Source organism: Malus sylvestris, chromosome 14 (genome assembly GCF_916048215.2).
Source record: "Malus sylvestris chromosome 14, drMalSylv7.2, whole genome shotgun sequence".
NCBI classification, from domain to species: Eukaryota; Viridiplantae; Streptophyta; class Magnoliopsida; order Rosales; family Rosaceae; genus Malus; species Malus sylvestris.
In genome coordinates, this window is record NC_062273.1 from 11,904,831 (window position 1) to 11,926,391 (window position 21,561).

Consider the following 21,561-nt stretch of genomic DNA (forward strand, 5'->3'; position numbering starts at 1 on the left):
GATTGGTGAAGGTTCTAGACACGTTTCTCCACAGAGAAGTGTCATCCGGTTTTTATGTAAAAATGGTAATTGTTGACTCTAAGTCATGATTAAGATGGTTCATTTCACTCGACCCCAAACGCTGGGGAAACAAATGTGATGCTCTGTCATGCTGCATCTACACCGCCAAAACATCCAGATAAAACATCATTGTTGATTTCCAAATTATCAACGTCGTCGAAAAATGTAAGAATAATGCTCAGGAAGAGACAACACTTAGGTGATCAGAAATTTTATTCATATCCAATATCCCAAACCAACCTAACTTTCCTCGGTCAAAAAGTGAGAAAAACACTATAACCGAAATCCCTAACTAATTGTTGACAAAATCAATAAGACCAAAGATATCTCGAATTTCATAACACTTTGTGAGAATTTCAACTTTCTTCTGCTACAACCTTTTGGGAAAAAGAAAAGAATGTCATCCACTAAGAGCATGGCTCCCAAGAAACGTACATGTTCTAAACAAGTTTAACATTTGAAGAATTTGTTATAAAGCTGACTATTGGTGTTTAGAAAATTTAATCTCGTTGTTGGGATAGATGGGAAAGTCATCAATAAGACTACTACAAATTCATTAGGCTATGGAAAAAAAACTCAGGTTACAAAGGTTGCTCGGGTAAACCATCAATTCCAAGTACGGTTTTTACGATTTTAGTCATCACTCGATTGGGTTGCTAAAATCTAGGTACGATCCTAAGGTTCGGTCTTTCACCTTCATGAATAAGTTTAAGGTTCCCTAGATGAGGTGTTTTGTTGGATAGATAGATTCCTAATCGGTAAGCTTTTGTAACTAAGTTCCCTCAAAGATGTAGGAGTTGTTCAGAAGATACAAGGAAAACTGGTGTAGTACGAGAAAGTGGATCGATGGTGCACATCACTTCACCATTTGGTACTTTCCCAGGTAAAAATTTTGAGAAATGACACCAAAAGTATACCTCCTTGAAACGCACCATACCACTTCATTTCACTACGACACGTGCTAATAGGTCATCACAGCTTTCTCGATACTCAATTCGTTCTTACAACGGGAATTAACTCAAACTTCAATTCTACTATCTACCTATGGAAGTGATCGAAAAGGTGGCTAGTCGAAGAGGTTTTGTTTACCTAGATAAGTGATAAAGTAAAAACAACAATGAGTTTACTGTCCTAATAGAAAGCTTGCTCCTAAGTTTCTTCAACTCAGGTAGTTACTGTTAATCGGTCTATTAGTCTCGTCGCTAATTAACGCACATATGATATTTTAATATTGTTCGCTACCCTGAAGTTGTGAACCGACATTCTAGCATAAGGGTATCACTCCTAGATACTAGTACATGTGTCAAGTATCAAAAATCATACCGCCTGAATACTGGTTGACAATTCCTGGATATCGGACAATATCGTCAATTAGTAGTGCCATAAAGGCTGATTACAGGTTAGAGCCCGCTCGGGTTGATGGTTTCATATGATTGGTAAGGAACTGGTCTTGTGAGGTTGCTTTATTAATTCTAATGAAAATACTTACTACTTCGGGGATTTCTACTGACAGTAGGTATAACAATTCGTACACCTATGCCTATGCTTGGCAAAATGACGAGTACATCACCAAAAGAAATTTGGAAAACTAGTATTGGTTGGAATGTCCAAAAGTCGGAAAATGAAGTTGTTATTAATCTACTTTAGAAAGGACTTAAACTGAACTCGATCTTCCTCCTAAAGATCCAAAATGATCATTAGTGTGTTTGAAAAGATTAGTGCTATTGGGGACCAAAAGTGGCTGTCCCCCAGATGTTCTTCTGTCGAGTGCTACCACTTTAGCACCACATTGTCACACGAGACATTTCTAGAAATCTCGACGAAAGTAAACTTCGTAGGAATTCTGATAGATGGTTGATAAATAATATATTTCATACATTTATATCATCCATTCCTAGTCCCTTTGTGATATTTTTGAGTTAAACTAGTTGAATTTTACCCTCTTTTGTATTAGTGTGCTGCTAATCGTATTTTGGAGCTCAGTTGAGGACAAATAAGGCAAAATGGTGCTAAAAGTTGAGAATTGAATAAAGATGCTGATGTAGACAAAGAATTAAAAGTGGAAACTGAATATGGCTCTTTATAAGGCCAATAACAGCAAAAAAATGTGGGAATTAAATGCCCAATTACTGGAATGTATTGGCAATCTGTAACAACCTCTTTAACATCATAAAACCTAGCTTTCAGCCACTTTTACACAAACCTTTCATTTTGAACAAATTTCACAACTCCAGTCACTATTTTTCTCTCATTTCATTCACACTCAAAACTCCACCCATTATATACACTCCAACATCACCGAAGACTCATCCCAACGGGTTGTTCTTGGAGAAGTTCAACAACATAATTGCTTCAAGGGTTTCCTCTCTCTTGAATTTATTTTCACTCATGTTGTGTATTTTTGTTTTAATTTATGTGAACATGATGTGTAACTAAGTTCATAGCTAGGGATTTCGATGTAGCCTTGCAAAATTGATCCATGTTTTTAAGTTAAAGTATTTAGTTTATCAATCTGCTTCCTGTTTCATTCACTGAATCTAATGTTAAATTTGTTTGTTGATTTTAATTTTTTATCACCATTAGGGCTAACTACAGATCATTTAATCAAGATTATAGTAAACATCATGCTTAATCTTGGTAGACATGTGAATGAATGAAGAGAATGCTATGCAAACATTCTGCCATGTATTTTCTTTGGTTCTTTAATGTTTTCTTGCATGCTAAAGACTCTTAATTATGAACCAAAGTTGAACATCCCAATTAGGTTCCAGATTAGGAGAATTTGATCAAAACCACACATCATATGGCTGATCATATATATGTAAAATGAACTCAGGAAACAGGTTGGTAGTTGAATGCGGCATAACTTTATGAACATGGAATTGGTTTTGTAATGGTGAATTCAAATCCATGGCCTCATCGCCATTGTTTCTACATCACTATATTATTCGTTGCTACATTCTTCTTGCATTTTAAGTGATTTAAGTTTACAGCACAAAAAACTACTCTCAATTGGTTACTTTCATTCTTTAGTTAGGGTTTTTTCGAAGTTAGTAATTTATAGAGGTCCAATCAGTCCCTATGGTTCGACACCCTTACTTGTGCCATTATACTAACCATATTTTTGCACTAGGAAGGAACATAACAATGGTATATTAATGGATACTGCCAAGGAATCAAAACTATTTTTAGTTTCCCAACTCGAAGGGGTTGGTAGAAATGACTAGATGGTAGTGGAATTGGTGGTTAAATCTCCCATGATGCACGATTATCAATATAGTAGCCCTGCTTTAGGGCCATCAACTTGTCTCAAATTTACATCTTTCCTTGACAAGGAAATTCTTCATTCAAAGTGTAGAGGCAGTCGCCAAAGTGTTCTTCTAACATGTCAATCGCCTAATCCACCCAAAACTTAAGAAAGCCTAACATGTTTTTTTTTTTTGTATTCGACGAGGTAGCAAGATTCGCCATTTAGGTTCAAGAACCAAGAATGCTTACATCACGCATGTGATGAATGCAATATTGCCCAACTTATGCTCTAATATTGACAGGAGCATATTTATGCGACTTTGTTATCTTATTTCTTTGCATTTTCTTAGTTAATTTCCATTTATTTTGGTAATTTATGTTATTTTCGTATTATTGTAGGTCCAATTCGTAAAGATGACAATAAATGGCTAAATGGAGCAATTTGGAGCAGTTTTGGACTTGGATTGGATAGCATGCGTGTAGTGCAGTGGGGCTAGACCTTTTTGGTGTTTAACATGTGCTAAATATGTGCTAAAATCTAGAGGAATCAAGTTTGGAAGCTTGGAAGACAAGGAAAGATATAATCTTATCCAACCTTATCCAGACTTATCTTATCCAGACTTATCTTATCTTATCAAGTTTACCTTATCTTATCTAACCTTATCCAAACATTATCCCATTTTATACAACATTATCTCATATTATCTCCAGTTGCAAAAGAAGTCCTTATCCTATTCTAAATACTTCCTATCTGATTATAGGAGTCCCAATCCATTCAAACACCCTAATCCTTTTTCTCCTTGGTTTCTGCCGAACCCTACCCTATATATATGTATTTCTGCCGTAGTAATTGGAGGGAGAAGTCTTGTGCCGCATGCCTTATTCAAAACTTGTGCCGCAACCTGCAAGGATCAGTGAAGAAGGAGTGTGCTGCATATTGTATTCAACCATTGGAGATTTTCAGAGTTCTTTCTATGCTTGTTTAGTTTCAATGTTTATTTTAGATTGCTTTTCAATTATGATGAACATGTGTAACTAAATTTCTTCTTAGCTAGAGGTGAATTCAAAGCCATGATCATATGTTTTATATGAACTGATTAAATCCAGTTATTGTTTCGTAAAACATGAATGCGATTTACTTATATGTTTTATAGAGAACTTATTCTTGTATGTTTATTAAGGATGCATACTTAGTTTGCATGCAAGGATTTGATGCTAGAATATAAGGGAATTTCACCTAATCGTTATGAACTTATATTTATAAGTAGTAAAAGTCACTAGTCATGATTAAGTTAAGTAAATCCATGGCATTAGTATCATGCTTTTCATAGTTACGAATGCCTTATCAATGCTTATGATTTTCACAGAACTTAATGACCTTTGATATGTGTCTCTATCATGTTTTTCATAGTTAGGGAACTTGAGAAGAATAATTTGGTTGCATCGCTGAGTCCAATTCAATGAACTTAGGAAAATATGAGAATTAATTAGTGCTATTCACAATTAATTTGGGGCATTGTCATTCATGGTTTATAGAAAGAATAACTTGAAATCGATTTGTATGCATATGTTTCATGTGTGGAGTAGAATCCTCTAGCTAGCTTTACACCCACATTTCCTTCACAACTCAATTTGTTTACTGCAATTTACTTTATTTTTGTTAAAAATCGTCCAAAACCCCCCCCCCTCAGTTCTTATTTTGTGTTAGTCTAGTTTAGTTTTCAATTTTTAAGTTTCATTTGTGTTGATTAGCATCCCTTCTAATCCCCGAAATAGAAAGGTCCCTACTTACTCATACTACGATTACATAATTTATAGGGTTTAATTTGTGTGTTAGTTTCTACCACGTCAATGTTTCATGTGTGAAAATTCTTCACGTGATAATTCTTTAAATTTTGATCTTCCTCCATTGTCTGATCTTTGTTTTGATGATTGTGAAATCTGTAACGCAACTTCAATTTTAAGACAAAAAGAGAGAGAGAAAGACTACAACTCAAAAGAGGAGAATATGGAATTCATTGTCAAAGCTTCCAAAATATTTGTTTGTCATGATCTTTTAATTCTCTATGAAACCTTAACACTGGTCCAACCACATGACACAATTTATATTTTGGAGACTGATACTTCTGAATATGTTGATTTGATTGAAGTTGGTAATTTCAATTCAAGTACTGCAAGGAACTTTGCAAATACAGCTAATCAAATGAAGATTTATTGGGAAGACGTCCATATCAAGACCTTGGCTGTGGAGCATATTTTATGCTATTCAAAGTTTATCATTTATTCAATGTATCTATTTGTTTGGAGTGGAAGATATCAATATTTTGTCTCCAAAGCTGATGGTGATTTGAATTCGAGGACGAATTCTCTCCGACCTGGTGAGAATGATCCAAGACATGAAATAAGATCATCGAAAGATTCAATACATTTGGCTTTTGAAATTCAGCCGATATACATGGAATACAAGGGTTCTGAAGTAATGAATCTTATGTAATAATTATATTTAGTGGGCTAGATTAAGTCGTGTTAATACTAATGAGTTCATTAATTCTAGTAATGATGCATAAACTATGTGTATCAATAATTATTAAAAGGGGGTTTAAGCATCTATAAATTCATGTATTTGTAAAGAAAAGGGAAGGAAGTTGTTTGAATTATCATATTGATATTTGAGTTGTAAACTCGTTTTTATGTGCCTTCCTCTTGTTTAAAAGTATGTTGCTTTGTTTTTTCTAGTGTCTACGTTGTAGGCTGGTACTAGAACCAAAGTTTATAAGGTTTTCAGGCATCTCCTCGCATAAGGGGATAGTGGACCTACCTATCAATCTTATCTATCATTTTATTTCGTTTCTAACCGCTGTGCCTTACATTAGTTGGTTATCAGAGCTTGAGACGTTCTTCAAACTGGCACATCATCTATGTTGGTCGTCAAATCTGGTTCAGTTTCCTTTACTTTTATTTTGAGAATTATACATCATCGAAAGGCTCAGGGAGTCTAAATTCCAATGCAACAAACTTTGCATCAAACAGAGTTTTTTGTGAACTGATATTAGCAAAACACCACAAAACGTTGGTGCTGCGCGAAACCAGTTATCATCTGAGTTACGGGCAAGGTTTCGAGTTCATTAAAAATTACTTGACCATCAAGCCATATATCATTGGAAAGCCTTTCCAGTCTAGTTTCCAAATCTTCAAGCAGTTTCCAATCCGTTATTTGTACAAAACAATATTCTCATTTTACTAAAACATGTCGTTGCAGTCAGTATTTAAGGAAGCATATGTTCTATGTTCTCCAAGAAACAAGTGCTTCAGATTTTTCAGGTGACAGATTCCTAAATCTTGACCTTCCTCCAAATTTTGATCTTTGTTTAGATGGTTCTTGTGAAATTTGTTGTGGTATATGTCATTATAATTTTATGTATGGTGATGTTGTTGATGATCCTACAATTGATGACGGTACTGGTGGCCAAGAGTTTTCTCAGCAGGTGGAGTGGATAATCAAGAGATGCATTTGAATTCTATCAAGGATATTCATGATGACAACAATCTATTTTTTTAATTCAAAATTGAACACAAAAGAAAACAAATGAACACAATCATTTTGACAGAGGTGGTGGAAACTTTTGCTAAGTTTCAATTCCATGATCTAGTTTGGTTGGATTGTATACATGTTTCCATCAACAAGAGGTTGATTGAAAGGATTGATTTGTTTAAAGTTTTGAATATTGATGCATTTTGTTCATATCCTAACACTATAGTTCGATTCCAAGAGATGTCTAACCTCTATATATTCTATGCAAATAATCTATTTGTAAGTGTGAAAAAGAAAATAAAGCATGGCAAGGCAAAATGGTTGCAGCACTTTGTGGTTTGGATACTTGTTCTTACAAACAAAACTCAAGGACAAGTTGAGAAAGGGAGAATGATGCAGGATGGGAAATAAAAGATTCATTTAGCATGGAGCACAATAAATTATTGGAAGATAAATTTATTTGCTGGAATAAAGAGGGTGGTTTAATATATATTGGCTTATTAGTTTACTTCCAAGATGTTTTATGGCTGATAGCATTACTTTAGTTATGTGATTTTCAGTTTTATGTGACTTTAATTCAGTTTTATGTCAATTTAATCATATTGTCTTTCAATTTTTGAATGTAAGTTACAAAATGGTTATAAAAACAATCTCTTTCTGTAGGTTGAGGTAGTTGAACGTTTTTGTTGGTGAATGAAATATTCAAAGAGATTTCTATCTCATATTTATGCCTTTCTCTTTGTAAGAGTCTGCTGCTTTGTTATTTCTAGTGTTTACGTTGTAGGCTGGTACTAGAACAAAAGTTTATAGGGTTTTCAGGCCTCTCCTCGGACTAGGAGATAATGGACACTACCTATCAATCCTATTTGTCATTTTATTTCATTTCTATCTGCTGCACCCTGCATCAAAATTTAAACCTAAAAGTGCCTAAATATAAGAGTGTGTTGGTGGGCGGGAATGAACCCATTTCACATGTGATGTCAGAGCATAAGTAAAGCACAGTAGAGTAGGATGAGAATGATACCATCGAAGGTAATCTCCAATACCAAGATTTGCCACGAATCCTCGTTGATACAAAAGCTCAGCTACTAAAACCTAGAGGGGCGAAAAACAAGGGTGAGTGGGCCTAAAAATAAAGCTTTATAAAAACCTTTTTGAAAACTTTATAACCCCTTGCCGTAAAACAAGTATAGTTTTCAAATTATACATACTACGTATAGTATAAAAATGCTTACCGTAGCCAGTAGTATTTCAAGGATGCCAAACGTCACAACTTTCGTAAACAAATACTTGACGTTCGTAATCACATATTTTCGCGTAAATGATTTTTGTACACTTTTTACAGCCTTTGACATGCTCATTTTTTTTTATTTTTTTTTGCCCATTGTGGAGCGAAAAATAATCCACAAAATTCTGGAGGCATCAAGTGGACTTTTAGCCAAGAAAGACAAGATTGCCCTCATTAAATGGGCAGGGCATATTTATATTCCCCACGCACAGCTCAGCATCCCTAGACATGCAGGCAGGGGACTACGACTACTCAAAGCTTGTCTTCACATGGGAGAAGTCAAGGGCATTAACTTACACAATATCTTGGGAATATTCTCACAAAAATCCAACCTAGGGCCAGCCACTCTCTATATAAATACCTTATTTCTCCACCAAAATTCGGTAAGCTTTTTGCCATACAGAAAACCCTAAACACTCACTCTCTTCAATTACTAACTTAGGCATCAAAAATCCATTGGCCAAAACCATCCACTCATCATGGGCGTATAAGGCTTTTGGTCATTGATGTGTTGATTGTTTTGCGTGTACATTTTCGTCAAAGCAAATGACGGCAGGAATTTGCATTGACACCCATCAATTTGAATAAAGCAAACCAAAATAACAATCTGAACTACACATTGGTGTGTATGAGGCTAAAACGGATATTTGTTCTTTTTATTTTACTTTGCTTTTTGTATGGACTATTTTTTAGGTCGAGCATGGGTTATTAATTTCACCTAAAGTTGTATGCACCACCCGTGATCATTGCTTACTATCTTAGTAAAAAGTTGATGAAATATTAGGCGTTTCAAAGGTGCGGACTTTTAAGTGCAGACCTTGCGTGCAAACGACGATTTGACGTCTATGATTTGATGAGTACACGGTATTTCTGTACAGTTTATTTTTTGTTCACTGGATGGGTTCTTTTGGAGGGAGAGAGTAGCTTCAACAAGGGCATTTGCGCGCCTCAAAGAGGGAAAGAGCGAGAGCTGGGTAAAGGGTTGGAGGAGGCGGGCCTTCAGGACCCGTATAATACTGTAAAATGGATCCGGTTCACCACGAAGCTCGAGTCCACCATCAGCGCCATTCCTATTTCAATGCCGAACGTGACTTGAATCAGATTCACCACGAAGTTCTACATTCGCAGATACCCTTGGCGGAGGAGAAGATTGTTATATTGCCCGTATACTTCGAATTTCCCCAAAGACCCACCCCATCGAGTCTCGCTTCGCAGCCGTCTGAAATTTGTTTGAAATGGCGTGGCCTGATACGAAGCGGTGAGCTTGGTTTTTTGTGCTTTTGCTCCATTTGGGTTTTTGAGTTTTTGGTTTTATTTTTTGTGGGTTTCAATCGTTATGTGAATTGGGTGTGTGAAATAATTCTTGGGTTATGGTTTTGCAGGAGGAAGCTTGGTGGGAAGCTGCGGCATCGGCGACTTGCGTATTTGATTGGGTATTGTCGTGATGGGCTTTAGCTAAGCATTTGTCCACTGTATGTCAAACAAAATCCAACCTTTTTTTCTTTTCTTTTTCGTCTTTGGGCTTGAGCTGTTGTATCAAGAATGCTATTTTTTAGCTTAGGTTTCTGGATGACCCATTTGTGAATTACCTCTGAATATATAGTATTTAGACAATCAATGAAATGCAAGATGGCACTGACATTAGTTTTCTATAACAAGAAATGGTTAGGCCATTAATCTTACCTGGTAGTATTGCTAACCCTATATGATGTTTAACATTGCCTTTCGTTTGGAGAAGTCGTGGCGGGGCGTGGTTTTTACTTTTTAGTATAGTCTTCTATCTAGTGTAGATGTACTGTGCTTGTCTTCGTACTGCTAATTTCTCAAGATTTGCATAAGGAATCAATTCAATGTTTGAGTTATGTTCCTCCAAATTGAGAATTAGTGGCTTCATTTGTCGAAGATTAAATTTTTGGTCTCTACTTTTTCATAAAGGGAGAATCAAACCATTGAGTGGACCATGCTTTTAAGAGTGGCTATTTATATTGATGAAGCTTTAGATTATTCCAGTACTGAGTCACACCCCGAATCGGAATGTCTACTTGGACTCCGAATCGAGTTGTGCTGGCCGACACCTGGAGGGTGACAAAGCCATAATGTGTATTAATGTGGAAAATGTGAGAAAATTTAAACCTAAAAGTGCCTAAATATAAGAGTGCGCTAGTGAGCGGGAATGAACTCATTTCACACGTGATGTTAGAGCATAAGTAAAGTACAGTAGAGTAAGATGAGAATGATACCATCGAAGGTAATCTCCAATACCAAGAATTGCCACGAATCCTCGTTCATACGAAAGCTCAGCTACTAAAACCTAGAAGGGCAAAAAACAATGGTGAGTGGGCCTAAAAATAAAGGTTTATAAAAACCTTTTTGAAAACTTTATAACCCCTCGCCGTAAAACAAGTATAGTTTTCAAATTATACATACTACGTATAGTATAAAAATGTTTACCGTAGCCAACAGTATTTCAATGATGCCAAACGTCACAACTTTGGTAAATAAATACTTGACATCCGTAATCACATATTTTCACGTAAATGAACATATCACATCGAGTGCTCATTGACACGTGCTGACACACGAGTTCATGCAGAGGTAATATGACATGAACATGACTAAGTGTAACAATGACATACGCTTTAGTATTACAATCACGTGAAGACTAGCGGTATGCGCAGCACATACAAGTCCCAATTGCCTATAGCAATCTAGGACATGATTGGCACCTACAATGGATCCAAAGTGAGGGTACAGTGCGATGTGCACATACACGTGAAAGCTTGGCCTTGTTCCGAGCGACTACTAACACTAGTGCAGCAAATAATGAGCAGATAACATAAAAGTAGTCATGCCACAGTGATTCGATAACTCTAGTTCACATCACATTATTCATGAATATAAATATAATTAAGGCATCCCCTTATAGGAAAGCTTACCTAAGCATCCTGTAGGATTATTTCATACTTTCCCAACCATAAGGCATTTCTTATAAACGTCATTTTAATCATGGCAATCACGTAGAGAATTTATTTATAAAAGTATATATGGAAACTAACCAATATATATATATATTGTATGTCAAAGAAAAGAACCACTCACATTTCATGTCATCGAGTCGAACCCACCTCATAGCATCAAGAGTCCTTTTGATGCGTTTCGCCTAGAAATGAAACCATTTATGTAAATACGTAACGTGCTAACGTATAAACGCGTTTTCGTACAAAGTATGGCTAATAAAGAAACTATTTTAAAACGGTCGAATTTCGTAAAACGGAGGGCGGATTCGAGTCCGACACTTCGAGAAACCTAAGGAGGGACCTTGAGCTCCTCCTCGCATTGCACGCGCCACCACACTGGCTCCCTCACGCGCCTGCGAGTACGATTGTACTCGCCTTTCTCGTGAGTTCCTGCAGTTTTGTAGGTTTTCTTCCTAAATTCTAGAGCTAATTTCTAACTCAATACTTAACCAAATTCAATGATACAAAAACCCAAGTGAAGCTAGAAGTGTAGGGAATCAATCTATACCTATTGGAAGGCCAATAGTGGTCAATGTTGGCTAGGAAATTGATCTGAAAATGGTCAGATGGCCATGGTTCATTTCTAGAAATGTGGGGAAATTCTTCCCCGAGATGCAATTTGCATTAAATCACCCATAAATATTCTATTTAAGGTTTAAAACATTGTCAAGTGATAGGAACATATTTATGCAACATAGTTAGCTTGTTTTCTTGCATTTTCATAGTTAGTTTCTATTTATTATAGTTATTTAATCTATTTTCGTGTGTTTGTAGGTCCAAATGGCAAAGTTGGCAAGAAAGTGCATTTTGGAGCATTTTTTAGCAGTTTTGGGCTGGAATGGATAACTTCCATATGGAGCACAAGGAATGGACGAATTTGAAGTTCAAGAGAGGCTAGGAATGTGTTAAAGAGTTGAAGAAATTAATTTAAGACAAAGAAGATAAAGAATCAGCTAAAAGGAAGGAATATTATCCAAATCAACCTTATCTTATCAAACCTTATCTTATAAAACCTTATCCTCAACAAACCTTACTTATCTAGTCTTATCTTATCTTATCCCATATTATCCAAACATTATCCTATTTAATCCAACATTATCTAAACTTATCTCCAACTGCAAAAGGAGTCCTTATCCTATTCTAAATCCTTCCCATCTGAATTTAGGAGTCCTAATCCATCTAGACACATTAATTCTTTTCCCCCTAAGAATCTGCTATGCAAATCCTTCTCCTCTACAACCTTTGTGATGTACCCTAGGCCTATAAATACATATTTATCACCACAATTTCATGGAATACAGATACAAGAGCCAAAAAAAATAAGAAAATACATACTTGTGCGCAAATTTGCAAGGAAGGAATGAGAGGAGACCCTTGGAGCCATGCCTGCCATTCAAGCTTGGATTGCTGGACGTCTTTAGTTTTAGTTCAATGTTTGTTTTAATTTGGTTTTATGTTTTCAAAGACATGAGGAACTAATTTCTTATTAGTTAGAGGTGAATTCAAAGCCATGATTATATGCTTTATATGAATTGATTACATCCAGTTATTGTTTCTTGAGTCTTGAATGTGATTTGCTTATCTAAATTATCAAAACTTGTTTATGTATGTTGATTGAGGATGCATACTTAGTTTGCATGCATGAACTTGATGCTAGAGTATAAGGGAGTTTCACCAAATCGTTATGAACTTATATTCACAATTAGTGGAAGTCACTAGTTATGATTGTGTTAAGTAAATATTTGGCAGGAGTATCATGCTTTTCATAGTTATGAATGTCTCATCAATGCTTATGATTTTTAAAGAACTTAATGACCTTTGATATGTTTTCTATCATGCTTTTCATAGTTAGGGGACTTAAGAAGGATAATTTGGTTGTGATGCGTATCCCGTCCAATTCAATGAAATAAGGAAAATCCGAAGGTTAATTTGTGTTGTCACGGTTAACTTGGGGTGTTGTCATTCATAGTTAAAGAAACAATATTGGAAATTGGTTTGTATTCATATATCATGTGTGGAGAATGACCCTCTAACTATCCTTTAACCCTTTTCAATTCACCAAATTTGTCTTTATAAAGTGTTTTATGCAAAGTTTCTATTTTAAGTTTTAAATTCGTCAAAAACAATCCCCCTTTCATTAAGTCTTGTTAGTTGAGTCATAATCTGTTTTCTTTTAATCTTTTGAGTCAAGTTAAGTTTATTTTCATCTAAATCACTTGTTAGGTCTAGAATTGAGTCTTTTTTATTGTTTGTTGTTGTTTTGAGTCATTTAAGTCAGTTTTAAGTTTATAGAGTCTAGTTTAGTGTTTTTGAGTCTTATTTGTGTTGATTAGCAGCCCTTCTAATCCCCGGCCTAAAACAATCCCTACTTTCATATACTACAATCATAGGGTTTTAATTTGAGTGTTAGAATATTTCACATCATCAGGAGTTCAAAATGAAAAGGATTTGAGGTTGGGGAATTCCAAACTTACCTTGGTGGTACACAGTGGAAAGTGGCCGTGAAAAATGGCAGGTGAGGGTGGTGATGGTTGCCCGCTGCGAGGACGATGGTGGTTGCACATTTTTCCACCATGAAATGGCTGTGATTGTCACTATGGTTAGCTTACTCCTTCTGTCCAGTGGTTGCAGCAAGGGAGTTCGAGAGGGAGAGCAAGAGAGTCAGGAGAGGAGAGAGAGCTGAGAGGGTTAGAGGGAAAGGTAAGGTGGCAGCCAAAGAATGGTGGAGAAGTGATGTGAGGGAAAGTTGAAATAAAAATGAGAGAGAGAAAGAAAGAGTATGTCCCGAGAGATAGGGAGACACAAGGGTGGTGAAGGAATGTGGCGTGGGCCCCACATGTCTCACAGCACAAAACAAAATATCTCTGATCATGAAATTACCAATCTACCCTCGGTATTCGATGTTTCGTAAAATTTTAACCGTAACTCTGATTTCGATTCCTCTTGCGCCTACGCTTTCATACTGTCAAGTACTTGGAGAATACTGTAAAAGAATGAGTCATACGTTTTTCTAAACAATAGTCAACGGAAGTCAAAATCCTTACCTTTAAAGGCATTTTCGTCGAATCACACTTTTAAAATTTATAAAATCATAGAATTAGGGACGGGTCATCACACTGAGGGTCATCCGTTAGACCATGATTTAAATGCTTATAGGGTCTCTTTGAGGAGGTATTCCTTTTTTCTTTTTCTTTTTTTCCAGATTTGATCATCTTGGTTCAAAAATATATGTATTTTCAGTCGTATCTAGACCTGGTATTCGTGTTGTGTTTTCTGTGTTCGTGTCGTTTTCGTGTCATACCCAATATCTTAACGGATCGTGTCGTGTAAAACCCGTTAAAATAAACGGGTAAAATGACCTGACCCAAAATCGACCCGATAATATTAACAGGTAAGATGACCCGACCCGTTAGCCTTTAAGGAAAATATATTTTAAACCAATAAATAATCAAATGAAAAACATAATACTAAATAAGTATATACATATCATATTATCACATTCAAAACATAAAAACGCATCTGTCTTTCAAGTATTACATATTTACATACCCAAAATAAGAGCATAATAAAATAAAAAAACATTAGAACATTACAAAATATCAAATGTTCAAAGATTTGCAAAATTAAGGGAGTTATGTTTCAAGGTTTGGAACCTTGCACATTTTCTTACAAACAAGCTCTTCAATTTTCATCAATCACCATGGGAAACAGTATTGGAACTTTGGTTCGATATATTGTATTCAAGAGTTATATTGATGATATTTTCAGTGAGGCTTTCTACATTAGCCCTCTCTTCCTATTTATCCTATGGCTATTGTTTAAGTAAAGTCTTTAATAGTTTTTTAATTAATGTAGAAGTGTGAAAATATATATATATATATATATATATATATATATAAACGCTCATAATGACAAGCTTTACAACTTTCGTGAAGGGCTTAACTTTGAAATGTGCCACTATAATCATATAAATCATAGATCAAAATTTAACCGTCGATTGTTGTTTACATTTATGCTTCATTTTTCTCACCAAATTTTGTTTTTTCAGATTTTCTTTTTTGAAAACATGATCTATTAGAGGATATAGGAAGATGAACGGTTCGGATCGTTGATATTATGTTCAGAGTTTTACCATTAGTGAAAATATTGCTTGGTGTTTATAAAGTCTCTACAAACTATATAACATCAACTCATATTTCAATTAACCATAAATATTGGGACGTGATATCAAAGATCCGAACTGTTCATCTTCCTACATCCCCCCAGAAGATCAAGTTTTCAAAAATGAAAATTTTAAAAATGAAATTCAATATAAAGAATAATGCCTAAACGACAATCAACAGTTAAATACAAATTTAAGGTTTATGGATTATAGTGTCGGATTTCGAAGTTGACCCTTTCATGAAAGTTGTAAAGCTTGTCACTACGAGTAATTGTGTGTGTATATATATATATATATATTTTACATTTCTTACACTTCTATAATAATTATTATTAATTTTATTACTTTTACACTCAAATAAAAAACACCATTCATGACGGTTTGGAGGGTTTTAAAAATCTAAACGATAATTTAAGTGTAACCATTGTCTACTCGTGGAGGAATGATGAATCACGAGTGTTTATATAGTCTTTCACATTTTTCATACTTGTAGGGATGTCTTATTGCCTATACTAATACTATACTAGTTGATTTTAATTTTGGATGACAACATGTTAAGTAAAATTTATCCTATTAATGATAATAAGAAACTCTCATAATAAAAATAAATAAATGAATAAAACTTAACTTTTTTAACTTATATAGAATAATAATACAAAAATATATATTTAATATAGAATATACCAATACATACAATATGGCTATTGTATTTTATAATAATTTTTTTAGTAATTAAACTTTAAAATTATAATTTATTTTTCTTAACGGGTCGAAACGGTTACCCGCATGTGTACCTGTTAAGAACCTATTATTAACAGGTTCTTAATGAGTCACCCGATAATGACCTAATTAGTTATCGTGTTGACCCGAAACCCGTTATTTTCGTATCGTGTAAGAAATTGTCGGGTCTAGTCATATCCGTGTCCATTGCCCTTTTATGGGGGTGATAATGTAGCATTTGGATGGACTTGTAGGATGGTGATCCTCACCTTTCAGGTTTTGGCTTGAGCAGAAATAGTAGGGATGGGAAGAGTTACAGCACATAACTTTTCTAGTCTAAATACTAGGCATCTGTTGTTACTATATCTAAATAACTTTTTATGCTTGAGATATGCTACACTGTGGAGTGAGTCATTCCAGAAAATGTTGTTTATAGCTTTGGTACTGTCGTTCTAAATCTGCTAAGTGGGAAGCAAATCCCTCCAAGTCATGTAAGTGTGGTGCTATATAATATGTCGATGCACTTTTAACCGTTGGTCTTTCCAACATCTTTGCTTGCTTATGCAAACTAGAGCCTTTAGTGCTATAGTCATCTTGTTGTGTGTCAACTTGAATTTGTAGCTCAAAGTTGAAATTGATTGATTACAAATACTGTGTAGTGGATCTGCTTATACTAAACTTGATTGTTGGGATATGATATGTATAAATAACTTTCGAGTATTCAAGCTCTCCTGCATTTTGGATTTGAGCATCAGTTGTTTTCATAGCCTCCGTATCTTATCGGAAACAATGAGGTAGTTAAGTGGTACTAGAACATCTTGCACATCCTTGTTCATTCAATTTATGCTAAGACATCTTTTTTAAATTTGGATGGCTTCAGTTGTCTTCCAAGAGTGGACTCAACAGATGAGGGACAGGTTGGAGGCAGAGATTTTAAAACTGTCATTTACTGTTACTCCCAGGTATAACTTTGTTGTTTCCACATGCGCGTGTATTTTTTCATCTTTATATTTTAAATTTGTGGACTGGAATTACGCCAACACCAAGGGAGAGGCAGTCAGCGACTAGGTGAGTAAGAAAAAATTGAAATTAATATTACAATACATATTAGTAATACCAGTTCGGTATGGTACACCATTGGTAATTGTCTTCAATACCATTACCGTACTGAAAATATATGGTTTGGTACAATACTATATTGTTACCAATTGGTACAAAATTTTGGTGCAAATTTGGTATGGTATGGTTGGTACAGTAATTTGATAAGAAAATTATACCCCTAGATCATTATCCCACAATTGATTCATGATGATCTTATGCTACTTAATCCATTATTAGAACTCACTAATGATGATTATGCTTAAACCTTTGTATCATGTGAACTCTACATTATTAATGAAAACTTCTCTACCCTCGTGGATGTAGTCCAACTTAGGGTGAATTACGTACATCTTGTATTTACTTCTCTATCTTTATCTCTTTACATATGGCCTTCACTTGTGAGCAAAACAACCTTGCAAAGGTCACACCTTGACACTTTAAGTTGGTCCAAGATCGACCAAGTTTTATGCATCAACATTGTCCATGTAAGCTAAAAAGTAGGACTCATTGTTGCCACACATACATTAAGCGGAAAAATTAACTCGGGCTTAAAGGATATGACATTTTTATTAAGTTTGATACTTATTTGAAATGTTTAAAAAGATTGAAACCAATTTAGGATGACACCAAAAAGTTGATGGTTTTTAGGTACTCAATCAAAATAAAAGGGACAATTAGCATGCTAAGAAGATGGGTTCTTGGTTTGAGTTAGGTCCAGAACTAGAAAACCCAAATAAATGCGGTGGGATTAATATGTAATAAATATGAACAGGAAGATCAGACTGCAGAGGCAGCAGAGCTGACGGTGATCTGATTTTTATGAGGGTCACATTGTAGACTTAGCCTCATAATAGGTTAGTAATAATGTAATTCAAACTTGTATTTGGCGAAAATCGAACGTAAAACCTCTCACTTACAAATGAAGGAAAAATACTACTAGACCGTAATATTAAGTGATCAATATGATAAATTATTTAGATATATAAATTCCTCTTCACTTGATAATTCATTATTTCATCAAAATGCACGATTCTATTATTTCATCAGAACGTCCGATACTAATCTACGTGGTCTCGTGTAAGTCGATCTCTTTTCTTACTCCACAGTCCATCCAGTCCCACAGGAGCCATACGGCTCATACTCATTAAACTTGGTCCCCTTTTTTAAAAGAAATACAAAAAACTGAAAGAAAACCTGTTTACAGGCATTACTGCTATCTGCTATGCTGCCAATGGGTGCTTTGCTGTGTTTTCTGAAGCAGAAAACCAAAGGTCCAAAGCAAGCAAAACACATCTCCAGACTGTCCTTTCTCTCTATATATTCCTTCTAAATTGCATCTTCATCATAAGTTTAAACATATTGGTCACTTCTGAATACAACCAGAACGAATCTCAAAATTTGCATCACTCACTCGTGTCCTCAATTCCATCAAAATCACTAACACCATCAAGGGCGCCATCGGGTTCCTCTTCCTCTTCATCGGCTTCGTCGCTTGTATCGGACTCGTAAATAAGGGGAGTTATTGTCACATTCTCATCAACATCGTCAATAACCTGTTCAAAAAGCTTGCATTAATTAGGTATTCAAGAATATTTCACTTGCCACAAACTTCACTAACACCCACGCTCTTACCCTATATAATGCACGTCTAAGACACTCGATAGCTGAAAAGCGGAAAGTTGAAACTCTGGACTCAATGAGTTGCATACCCATTAAGATTCAATAAAAAAATAAAAAAAAAGAACTACCATGATTTCTTAAGACAAAGAGGATCAGAAATCCAAAAACCAACTAGTAATATAAACCGCACGTGAACATGCCACTATAACAAGTTTCTTACCTGATATATGGAGTTCAAGGCACGCAAAGAAGATTCTTGGGACACTATACCACTTGCGTGTTGAAGAAGTAAACTTCTAAGCCATGGAAGCGCACCTGCCAAAATTGCACACCTGGAGTAAAAAATAAAGCGTACAAATCCATTAGATATACCAAGAGATCATCCAGCATATACAGCGTACCACTAGATATCTTACCTCGACTGAATGATACAAATGAGAGATTATAAGAGCTTCAAAACACCAGATGGATTCAGAAGTGAGAGAGACTTTGCAATGACCTAAAACACCAGTTGTATAATCCACATCAGCACTTCTCATCATGCATCGGTATTATATAAACAATACGAACTACGAGAGCTACTACCTTCTCATCTTGGGTGTATATGCAATCTAATAAAAGGGCACGGTCATCGGCATGTAGAGCTTGCTTGAGTAAAATATGAACTGAGTCTGCACTTGGAGGCTTTGGATCGAGAGAAGATTCCTCTTTATCATGGCTCTCCGGTCTTTCATTGTCTAATAATTCTAAACTTTCATGTTTTTCTCCCATAGTTGGTTCATTCAAATCATCGTCAACCAGAACTCCATCTGAAGCCTCCCCATGACCTAGATGAATTAAGGTAAATGTATCGACATACAAATGCTCAATATTTGTGTTTTGTTCACGAACCATTGTTTATCTAACTAAATTAAATAATTTGAAACAATTAAGAAAGCATGTAATAACAATTGTGCTATAGTAATCTGAATTTCGATACCACAGAACCAGTAGTATCCTTTCCTATTTCTCGTTTGTTTATCCCTCGTCTTGAACTGGATGCGGTTGAGGACAGACAGTAGTTCCAAATCTCAAATGGTGCTTCTTGTTCTGCCTCAAGTATAGGAAACTCTTACCAATTTCAAGGATGTCTTTGAGAGTTGGAGGATTCAAATCTGTTGCTGCTACACACTTCTTACCGCCTTTTTTACTCGTGATTGGGGGATCTTCTGGTTCTAATACCAAATCATGAACATCAGTGAGAAACCATGGAAAGTTTCAGATAGAATCTCTTGAGCAGACAATTTCTGAAAAAGTGCTTCCACGGTAGCTGATTAGTGATTTATCATCACACAAAACAAAACAAACATTAAAATCATTCAGAGTTGATGATCCTCCGTGCTAAACATTCAATCAAATAACCCCATAATAACTAGTACAACACCAATATAAACTGATACACAGCGGGGAAAAGAAACACTTGTTCAGCTGCTTAAAAAAGAGGGGTTCCAAAGAAACACTTGTTCAGATATATATGTGATGGTATAAATTTTAGTAAATTAAACAAGAAATATGAATTAATAATTTGAAAAACTCTTATATTTCGTCCAAACCAATGTTTGACAATCTCTCATTTAAAATTTTCATCATTTCCATAAAAAACAACCGATATCAATATTGATATTTCCACAAATTTACATATCGATATTTTTACCCGTACTGATATTTTAAACACTGTATTAACATGTGTGATGGATCCACAAACCATAGCTCAATATTATTTTGTATTTTGAAACAACATTGTGACTGATTGTTGAAAACATGGAATCTGTGTGTGTCGCGTACAAGCAAGAACATTACCAATTTCTACCATGTCCTTGTCTTTAATCATGTCTTTTGCCCACGCCTTACTTCCCTTTTACTCTTCATTGCTGGAGCTTGAGCTTCTACTTGTAATCCCAAACCAGCAAAATACCAAGTTTCTGTTAGAATCTCAAAGCATACAATTATTCCATACTAGCAGATGAGCACACACTCTGTGTGTGTGAACAATTTCATTTTATTTTTTGTTTTTTATTAAGGAGTGTGATTAGTTTTTAAAATTTTAAAAAGAGTATAAAATAATGATGGTGGGACAATTTCTCTTAATAAGTGCATAGTTTACCTTAATATTACATAATTACTGTTTTGTCCTCCTTATGTAAATATTGTGTATCAAGAGTGAGGCTAAAATAGGAAAAATAAGGATATGATTGTCATTTTCTCAAAAGATGCAAATTACTATTTTGCCCTCCTTATGTCAATATTATGTATCAAAAGTGAGGGCAAAATAGGAAAAAGGGGGGCAAAAAGTTGACAAGAAGGGTTCTCTTAATAATAGTATAGATTACCTGATTAAAAACCTTAACCTAATGAACCAAAAGGAGAAGGAGAAGGAGAAGAACGATGTCGGTGGCGTGCTATTGGTGGTTTAGTGAAGGGAGGGTTCGAGAGTGAGTGAGATCGGAATTCAAAAAAGAAAGGGAGGCGGAGAAAAGTGCCCAAACCCTAAAATACTTGAGCACTGATTTGGTGTCGCAGGTATACTGTAAGATGATAGAACCTGACACCTTACCAATTAAAAAATGACACATGTACAAAAGATTAAAGATAACAGAAACATATGGAAGGTGTCCAGATGCCATAGAATTAGGCTTGGCAAACGTGTCATGTTTGTCATTTTTGTGTAACACATGTTATCTTAACAGATCATGTCATGTCACACCCATTATCTTAACAAGTCAAGTCATTTTACCGAGTAGGTAAAATGACCCAACCTGTTATGACCCGTTAA

At 35.2% G+C, this 21,561-nt stretch overlaps 1 long non-coding RNA gene and 1 pseudogene across 1 annotated transcript; one reads left to right on the forward strand and one right to left on the reverse strand.

The window, feature by feature from the left end:
• The first annotated feature begins 8,994 nt into the window (after nucleotides 1-8,994).
• Nucleotides 8,995-9,811, forward strand: LOC126600260 (uncharacterized). Its single transcript, XR_007615400.1, has 2 exons — nucleotides 8,995-9,387; nucleotides 9,512-9,811. It is a non-coding gene; the product is annotated as an uncharacterized LOC126600260 (long non-coding RNA).
• Nucleotides 9,812-18,116: 8,305 nt separating this feature from the next.
• Nucleotides 18,117-20,250, reverse strand: LOC126600259 (uncharacterized; annotated as a pseudogene).
• Between the last annotated feature and the right edge of the window lie 1,311 nt (nucleotides 20,251-21,561).